This window comes from Entelurus aequoreus, linkage group LG08 (genome assembly GCF_033978785.1).
Source record: "Entelurus aequoreus isolate RoL-2023_Sb linkage group LG08, RoL_Eaeq_v1.1, whole genome shotgun sequence".
NCBI classification, from domain to species: Eukaryota; Metazoa; Chordata; class Actinopteri; order Syngnathiformes; family Syngnathidae; genus Entelurus; species Entelurus aequoreus.
Genome location: NC_084738.1, coordinates 71,696,205 through 71,706,758, shown reverse-complemented (window position 1 = coordinate 71,706,758; position 10,554 = coordinate 71,696,205).

Here is a 10,554-nt window from a genome sequence, read left to right as displayed (position 1 = left end):
TTTTTGCTGAAAGGATTTAGTAGAGAACATCGACGATAAAGTACGCAACTTTTGGTCGCTGATAAAAAAGCCTTGCCTGTACCGGAAGTAGCGTGACGTCACAGCTTGTGGAGCTCCTCACATCTGCACATTGTTAACAATCATGGCCACCAGCAGCGAGAGAGATTCGGACCGAGAAAGCGACGGTTACCCCATTAATTTGAGCGAGGATGAAAGATTCGTGGATGAGGAAAGTGAGAGTGAAGGACTAGAGGGCAGTGGAAGCGATTCAGATAGGGAAGATGCTGTGAGCGGCGGGTAGGACCTGATATTCAGCTGGGAATGACTAAAAGAGTAAATAAACACAAGACATATATATACTCTATTAGCCACAACACAACCAGGCTTATATTTAATATGCCACATAACAAACACCTCCCCCCTCCCGTCCATATAACCCGCCAATACAAATCAAACACCCGCACAACACACTCAATCCCACAGCCCAAAGTACCGTTCACCTCTGTAAAGTTCATACAGCACATATATTTCCCCAAAGTTACGTACGTGACATGCACATAGCGGCACGCACGTACGGGCAAGCGATCAAATGTTTGGAAGCCGCAGCTGCGTTCTCACGGTAGCGCGTCTGCTATCCAACTCAAAGTCCTCCTGGTTGTGTTGCTGCAGCCAGCCGCTAATACACCGATCCCACCTACAGTTTTCTTCTTTGCTGTCTTCATTGTTCATTAAACAAATTGCAAAAGATTCACCAACACAGATGTCCACAATACTGTGGAATTTTGTGATGAAAACAGACGACTTAATAGCTGGCCACAATGCTGTCCCAAAAGGTCCGCACAATCCGTGACGTCACGCGCAAACGTCATCATACCGAGACGTTTTCAGCAGAATATTTTGCGGGAAATTTAAAATTGCACTTTACTAATCTAACCCGGCCGTATTGGCATGTGTTGCAATGTTAAGATTTCATCATTGATATATAAACTATCAGACTGCGTGGTCGCTAGTAGTGGCTTTCAGTAGGCCTTTAACGCTAATGGCAACATGTCAATCCGATTCAATTTGGTCTGTGCACAGATTTTAGCCAATTTGTTTTGATGCTCTGGTTCATCCTTTCAACCTTACCTTGGGACTGAAGATGATAACCTGTGTTCTAGTCTGTGAGCCCTTTCGACCAAGGCTAAGTGAGTATTTTTAAAATGGGTGCCGTTGTTTGAACTAATCTTTTTGGGGAAACCATGTCAGGGTATTAGGTCATTCACAAGTCAGCTAATTACTGATTTGGCATCCTCCTTTGAGGTTGGGGTTGCTTCCGGCCAACCACTGTAATTGTCAACACAAGTCAGCAAGTACCTTTTCCCTTGTACCGGATTGATCATATCAATGAAATAAAAAACTTGACGTGCTCAAACTCAACACGATCCAACTCACCACCTCCCCCCACTGTCCCTGAAAAATGGACAGTGTTAGTAGTACTATCACTTTCAGAAACATCCAAGAAAAAAGGACAGCTGATAGTCAAGCACAGCAAGAGCAGAGGCGGAGGACAGGTCATGTTTGAGGTCAATGAAAGCCTTTTTCTGTGGAACACTGGAGGGTGGCATGAGTGTAGGGAACCCCTTAGCGATATCGACCCTACATTTTATGCATATTATTCAATATGGGGAAAGCCACAAAACGTGCTTATATATATTGACACAAATATTAGAAAAACCTAACCTTATGGCGGATGCTTTTGCAATAGTAATTTGATATTTTTCAACACCTAGTGAATTATTGTGGCCACAATAATTCATTAAGTATGGTTCCTGTTGTAGAAAGTTGAATGATGCGGACACGTTTGTTACTGAATACTTTCTATCAGACTTCTGTCTTGGCGATTTTGTGTATGTAATAAGCAACTATAATTATTTGATATGCTTAAATGTGTTGTTTTAACTCAGCTGTTGTGTAGCTGCTAGCTCCTCGTAGCCTACAGCAGGAATGTCCAAAGTGCAGCCCATAGCTATGTGTTTAACAGACAACCGAAACAATTGAAAATGTGGTATTTGCGTGTCGGTTCAATCAGCGGCAGCTACACCCTGTTTCATCATTCCACCTAAGTCTTTAGTTTCGTAGGCGGGACAGAGGGCAAGGGAACAATGTGGGACAGCAATTGTGTCCATCTTATACCATGCTGGTTGTTGTAAGGATAGGTCAACATGAGCGGCCACACCTTGAGTTCCAACATATATAGGAGTCAAAGGGCTCCTAGTATGAGTCGTCTAACTGGTGATCATACATGTGGCGGGTCGGGTGGCGGTACACACGGACGCAGCTCAGTCAGCCAGGGCTTTCACTGATAGGACAGTTGGAGCAGTCCTTGTCCTTTACTTGTTCCTGGGAGGAGGCGTACCCAGTAGATGTCAGCCATCTCTGGTGCTTCAGGCTGTGGTATGAGCTCATGCTCATGGAGGAACCTTCGTAGTGGTGTTGCAGCTTGATGGTCATGCTGTCAGGTAACACCAGGAAGGTTCCTTCTGTGCGATATTGAAAGTCAGGGTATAATTTGTAAAGCAGGTCATTACCAAGCAGGCAAGGTGTGTGCAGGTCGACCACGTAGGGGTGCTTCAATGGGTGTCCAGCAATCTGAACCGGAAGTGGTTTGGTGACAGGTATCATTCACAGCAAAGCCTTCGACCTTCAAAAAGGAAGCACACTGTTTATTTGGAACCACCTCATTCAAAAATGAGTGCGTGGCACCAGTGTCAATCATGAACTGATAACATTGTCCATTGACACTTATGTCCAGCAGGGGGCCTATCTGTATTTCCTGCTGGGGCTCCTTTGCCACGCCTGCATGATGATTTAGCTGCAAATCGGAGCCTGTCTCGCTCAGAGGAGTTAGGACAGTCACATGACCAGTGACCCGGCTGGCCGCATGCAAAACACTTTCCACTCTGGACTGACCTTGGAGCACCGCGTCCACCACCCGAGTCTGACTGTCTGGTTTCACGTTTGTTGAGGATTCTTTCCTCCATCTGTTGGAGCTCAAAAGCAAGTTCACCCACTGCTGAATATACTTTAGCTGATTTTTGATCTTTTGGTTCTTTTGACATTTTATCTTCAGCAGGAAACAACTCCTTAATTTCCAGATGTAAATTAAGGAGTTATTTCCTTGCTGCTCTATCACCAGCGTTGTCGTTATCTTCCTTGGTCCAATACTGCGTTTAAAATCACAGCATTAATTGTCCTAGTAAACGTTAAATCAATACTCCTAATTCAAAGATTATACATACTACTTCATGTATTTTAAGTACAATTTTAAATAAACTAAAAATTGTCTATATATTTGCAATAATTCCTGTCGTGTGTAATAATTGACAAAATAAAAGCATGCATTTATTCTCGTTTGTTTATTACCATGCCGTAAAAGCCAGATTTCCACAGGTCCCTAAGAATGTTAAGTCCACATGTGTTTACGTCAATAAAACACCCAATTCTAACCATGGGGTCAAAACTCCATGACCTCCCTGCACATTCAAACCAGCCACAACACACACACACACAAACACGCACACGCATTCACGCCTCGGCACGCACGCACACACACAGTGTGTTAGGATCCAGTCATTTCGATAGCGTGGGTAACACACACACACACACACACAAGGTTGTGTGTTAAGAGATAAGGCAAACAACAATCGAAGCATTTTTCCCCCTTTTTTTTTTTCTTCTTCCTCGGCCTCTAAACATGTAACTTATTTTATCACTTTATCATGCTATACATATCAATTCTTATTATAGTTATTAATCTAGGCTCTTATTTGTTCCATTATTTTAATTATATACATATTTAGCGTCATATCTTCAGTCTACATTTTCTTCATATCTTATTTCAATACCCCCACATTATCTGTCGTACGCATGAACAATTATACACGCGTGCTTTTTGTGGTACGGCCGTCTTATATCTCCAACGCAGGCCACTTCTACTCATAGACGGCAATGAACCCGCCAAGCGGAGCAGAGCCTACGTTAAACACCCAGACAGTTTCTCCGGAGAAACTACGGTGGTCTCTTCTAGCAGGAAAAAAAAGAAAGAAGAACACCTGACTTGGTCCAACTTGGTTATTTATGTTGTTCCTGGTGGGTCAGGGGCCAGCTGTTTTGAATTTGCTTACTCTGCAATATCCTTGGATTCCTTAGCCCTAACAAACAATCAAAACATCTTGTACAATGTCAGGGCGACCAACTCTTACACGCTTGCCAATCTTCTCCCTCATGCATTCAGGTGAAAGGTGAAAATAGGCAGACATTCCACTACATAAGTACTATAGTATATTTCTTCTGTGTTGAAAGTACTATTGTATATTTCACCTGTGTTGAAAGTACTATAGTATATTTCTTCTGTGTTGAAAGTACTATTGTATATTTCACCTGTGTTGAAAGTACTATAATATATTTCACCTGTGTTGAAAGTACTATCGTATATTTCACCTGTGTTGAAAGTACTATAGTATATTTCACCTGTGTTGAAAGTACTATAGTATATTTCACCTGTGTTGAAAGTACTATAGTATATTTCTTCTGTGTTGAAAGTACTATTGTATATTTCACCTGTGTTGAAAGTACTATAATATATTTCACCTGTGTTGAAAGTACTATCGTATATTTCACCTGTGTTGAAAGTACTATAATATATTTCACCTGTGTTGAAAGTACTATAGTATATTTCACCTGTGTTGAAAGTACTATCGTATATTTCACCTGTGTTGAAAGTACTATCGTATATTTCACCTGTGTTGAAAGTACTATAATATATTTCACCTGTGTTGAAAGTACTATAATATATTTCACCTGTGTTGGATGTACTATAGTATATTTCAGCTGTGTTGAAAGTACTATAGTATATTTCACCTGTGTTGAAAGTACTATAGTATATTTCACCTGTGTTGAAAGTACTATAGTATATTTCACCTGTGTTTATAGTACTATAGTATATTTCAGCTGTGTGGTCAGCATGTTTATGACCTAATAGTACCTAATGAAGTGAGGCGGTGTGAGGACTAAATGAAACATGTGGGGTCAGCGGGTCAACGCCCACGTGGGTCACAGTGTGGGAAGGACGACTGCACAATGATGTCATCCTGACCCCGCGGTCACTATATATATATATATATATATATATATATATATATATATATATATATATATATATATATATATATATATACATATATACATATATATATATATATATATATATATATATATATATATATATATATATATATATATATATATATATATATACATATATAGTGTGTATATTGTATACATATTACATATTGTCATGAAGGTGTATGTTACTACATTATATATATATATATATATATATATATATATATATATATATATATATATATATATATATATATATATATATATATATATATATAGTTACAGTGTTTATATAAAACGGTGATGTAGAGTTTGAGAGACTTTGAAGGTGACTACCATTAACCGCATCTTCCAAGCATGTTTTATCTCCCTCCATAAATAGACGTGTTGTTGTATTTCATAATGATTGTGAATGATGGACTAAGTTCCACAAAATATATATATTAGTATTGTTTTTCCTAATGATTGTGAATGATGGACTAAGTTCCACAAAATATATATTAGTATTGTATTTCATAATGATTGTGAATGATGGACTAAGTTCCACAAAATATATATTAGTATTGTATTTCATAATGATTGTGAATGATGGACTAAGTTCCACAAAATATATATTAGTATTGTATTTCATAATGATTTTGAATGATGGACTAAGTTCCACAAAATATATATTAGTATTGTATTTCATAATGATTGTGAATGATGGACTAAGTTCCACAAAATATATATTAGTATTGTATTTCATAATGATTGTGAATGATGGACTAAGTTCCACAAAATATATATTAGTATTGTATTTCATAATGATTTTGAATGATGGACTAAGTTCCACAAAAAAAGTGTATTTTTAGCCTTTAAGTTACAAGCAAAACATTTGACTTCCAAGCATTAAACATTCCTGCCATTAGTTGCTGTAGAAAATGTGAGAGTGAACCCAAACAGCCGGTCTTTAGCATGTTTATACAGTATCTACGGCTTATATATACAGTATCTACGGCTTATATATATATATACAGTATATACAGTATTTATGGCTTATATATACAGTATATGTGGCTTATATATACAGTATATACAGAATATACGGCTTATATATACAGTATATACAGTATCTACGGCTTATATATACAGTATATACAGTATTTACGGCTCATATATACAGTGTATACAGTATATATAGCTTATATATACAGTATATACAGTATCTGCGGCTTTTATATACAGTGTATATAGTATATACGGCTTAGATATACAGTATATACGGCTTATATATACAGCATATACAGTATTTAGGGCTTATATATACAGTATATACAGTATCTACGGCTTATATATGCAGTATCTACGGCTTATATATACCGTATATACAGTATATACGGCTTATATATACAGTATATACAGCTTATATATACAGCATATACAGTATTTACGGCTTATATATACAGTATATACAGTATCTACGGCTTATATATGCAGTATCTACGGCTTATATATACCGTATATACAGTATATACGGCTTATATATACAGTATCTGTGGCTTATATATACAGTATATACAGAATTTACGGCTTATATATACAGTATTTACGGCTTATATATACAGTATATGTGGCTTATATATGCAATATATACAGTATATGTGGCTTATATATACAGTGTATGTGGCTTATATATACAACATATACAGTATCTGTGGCTTATATATACAGTATATGTGGCTTATATATACAGTATATGTGGCTTATATATACAACATATACAGTATCTGTGGCTTATATATGCAGTATATGTGGCTTATATATACAGTATATGTGGCTTACATATACAGTATCTATGGCTTATAAATACAGTATATACAGTATCTGTGGCTTATATATACAGTATCTGTGGCTTATATGTACAGTATATATTGATTGTACAGATATGGTATTGTTTCTGCTGGGCAAGTATGCCTGACGCGCCTCCTACAGCGCCTTGGGTCAGCTGCAGGGTCATCAGCCGGGGACCACCGCTCATTGGAGTTTCGCTCTCTTTAACCCCGGAACGCCTCCTGGTGGCGGAGCGGTGGCAGGGACGTCTCCCTGCCACCCCCTGCAGCTGACCCATCTTATTGCCTCGACCCCCAGTACTTATCCCTCCTCCTCAGCCACAACCAGAAGCTTCCTTTTTCTGCTTCCTCAGCAAGGGCCTTGATTTCCCTTTGGAGCTTAGCCCCAGTCGTTCCCACATCTCGGAGCAGCCTTAAAATTGATGTACCGACGAAGCCCCGACAGCCTACTTCCACTGGGTAGATGGTAGTGGACCAGCCTGCCTCTCTGCACTCAGCAGCCAGATCTGCATATTTGGCTGCTTTGCACTCGTAGGCTGCCTGGATTCCCTCCTCCCAGGGGATGGTGAGCTCGATCAGCATGGCAGACTTGGTAACAGCAGACCACAGCACGATGTCTGGGCGGAGTGAAGTGGTGGTGATCTCACGGGGGAACTGGAGCTGTTTGCCGATATCAGCCCTCATACTCCAGTCCCTTGCCAGAGAGAGGACACTACGGGTGCCTCGTTGGCTGGTGTCTCCTTTGCCTTCCCCTGGCCTCACAAACATGACAGGAAGTTGCTTGGCCATGGGCTGGCTGTTGGCCTCCTGTCTACTGCTCTCCAGGACTTCGGCCAGTTTCATCAGGACTTGGTCATGCCGCCATCTGTAGCGACCCTGTGTCAGTGCGATCTTGCAGCCTGATAGCAAGTGCTGCAGGCTGGCGTTGGGAGCACCACACAGGGGACAGCTCTCCTCCTGGCCGAACCACTGGTGGAAGTTTCTAGGGCATGGCAAGGTGTCATAGGTTGCCCTAAGAAGGAAGCTGAGCCTGGCTTGTGGCATCTTCCATAGGTCGGCCCAGCTGATGGGTCTACTGATGGTACCTTCCCAAGTGGTCCATCTTCCTTGGCGACCTTGAGACACGGCCTTGATGGTATATTGCTCCTGGTTCGCCCTTGAGACCTCCTCCACAACCATGGCTCTGCGTTCCCTCTTTGTGGTCTTGGACCAGAGGCGTGGAGAATCTCCCCAGCTAAGCCCCGCTCTCCCTACTTGCACCCTGCCAACTATTTCCTGGTGTTGGAGCCTGCCAATGGCCTTGGCGACCTCTGGCCCTGCTTGCCACTTCCGGCCTGTTCGGGTGGGTACACGTGCATTCCTCACTGTAGGATCTTAGGATTCTTCCAGCTCAAGAACCAATCTGGCCTTCTCCTGCTTATAGCCCAGGGTGATGGACTGTATCGGCAGATGCAGCGAAGTTGCCCCAAATAAGCCAGTGTCGGAGAAGCAACGTGGTAGGCCCAGCCACTTTCGGATGTAGGAGTTGGCTAGTCTGTCCAACCCGTTGGCTGTTGAGGATGGAATCTCACACATCTTCAGTGGCCACATAACCCTTTGGAACAGTGTGAAGTTGTAGCACCACAACTTGTACTTTCCGGGGAGCTGGCTCTTGTTGATACTCGCTAGGCCTTCTGAGAGTTGTTTCCGTGCTGCCTTGCCTACGTGCTTGTCTGACAGGTCCGCATTGTACTGCCTCCCCAGGCTTTGAATGAACTGGTTGACCAGTAGAGGGATTTGCTCACCTCCCGCAACAAAGATGGTTTTGTCGTTCCTGGTGCCTTTGCGCAAGGAGAGGCTTCGTGACTTGGAGGGTTTTATCTTCATCCGTGCCCATGTCACTAGCTCATCGAGCCTCTTCAGGCACCTTCTCGTGCATGGGGCTGTTTGCAGGACCACAGTGACTTCGTCCATGTAGCTTCGGAGTGGTGGAAGCTTCTGCCCTGTCTGCAGCCTCATTCCTCCTACAGTCTGACGGGCTCCGCGGAGGATGATTTCAAAAGCTGCGACAAAGAGGACTGGGGAGATGGAACACCCCATGGCGATGCCTACTTCCAGACGCTGCCATCCTGTTGTAAAATCCTGGAGGCTGAAACACATCTGGAAGTCCCTGAAGTAGCTGGTTACCAGGTTGATGATGGAAACAGGGACGTGGAAGAACTCCAATGCAAACTGGATGAGTTTGTGAGGGACAGAATCATAAGCATTTGCAAGGTCAAGCCACACCACGTGGAGGTCGCTCTTCTCCTGCTTGGCCCTCTGGATCTGTGCCCAAATCATTGAAGAATGCTCCACGCATCCTGGAAAACCTGGTACTCCTGCTTTCTGGCAGCTGGTGTCAATATAGCCATTCCCTGTGAGGTAAGAGGTTAGTCTCCTGGCCATGACTGCAAAGAAGATCTTTCCCTCGACATTCAACAGGGCAATGCTCCTGAATTGACTGATGTTATGGAACTCCTGTTCCTTTCGGAATAAACACCGCCACAGCTCTCTGCCACTCCGACGGAATGAGTAGATTCTTCCATGCTGTGCTCAGTATATGTGGCTTATATTTACAGTATATACAGTATATGTGGCTTATATAAACAGTATATGTGGCTGCGGGTGTAAAATAGGCTCTTACTGTATTTAAGAGAAATAGCAAAGTTGACTTGCCAAGATTATTTATAGAAGAACATTTTTTCCCGCCGTCATGTCTAAGCAAAGCTTGCACGGCCGTGAGGGAATTGAACACAAATGAGGTTCAGTGTGTTTGCTCAAAGTGTCTTCTTCCCTGGATGCCCCGCCCCCTTCCTCCTCGCCATGGAATGTATTTTTAGGCCATCTTTTCTTCAAACCAATTGACTAGCACACCTCCATCCCCTATCTTCCAGCACTTTCTTCTCCTCCACTCCATTTCCTGCACATGGAGATTTGCCTAACAATAAGTGCTTCTGCCCAAGGTCAGATAAGAGAATAAGTGCTTCTGCCCAAGGTCAGATAAGAGAAGCACAGCACACTTTCTTTCATCCTCTCTCTCTCTCTCTCTCTCTCCTGGCGGCTGTTCCAATTATCTGGGCAGCACATAATAATAATTATCTGGGCAGCACATAATAATAATTACGGAGGACGGCAACAGCGAGATAAGAGCGAGGAGAGGGAGGGAGGCTGACAGGTTAGGAAAAGTGGCAGAAAGTGAAGGAAAACGTGAGGCGACGTTACAACAACAGCAACAAATAATGACTTTTTTTTTATTGAATAAAAAAATAGAAGTAGTACCCTTTTTTAAATAATGTTTTTATGCCCCCAGCTCATTTTTTTATTAGTGGCCCTCCACATTGTCAGGACGTGGACTATGGAGCAACTTATTAGTGGCCCTCCACATTGTCAGGACGTGGACTATGGAGCAACTTATTAGTGGCCCTCCACATTGTCAGGACGTGGACTATAGAGCAACTTATTAGTGGCCCTCCACATTGTCAGGACGTGGACTATAGAGCAACTTATTAGTGGCCCTCCACATTGTCAAGACGTGGACTAT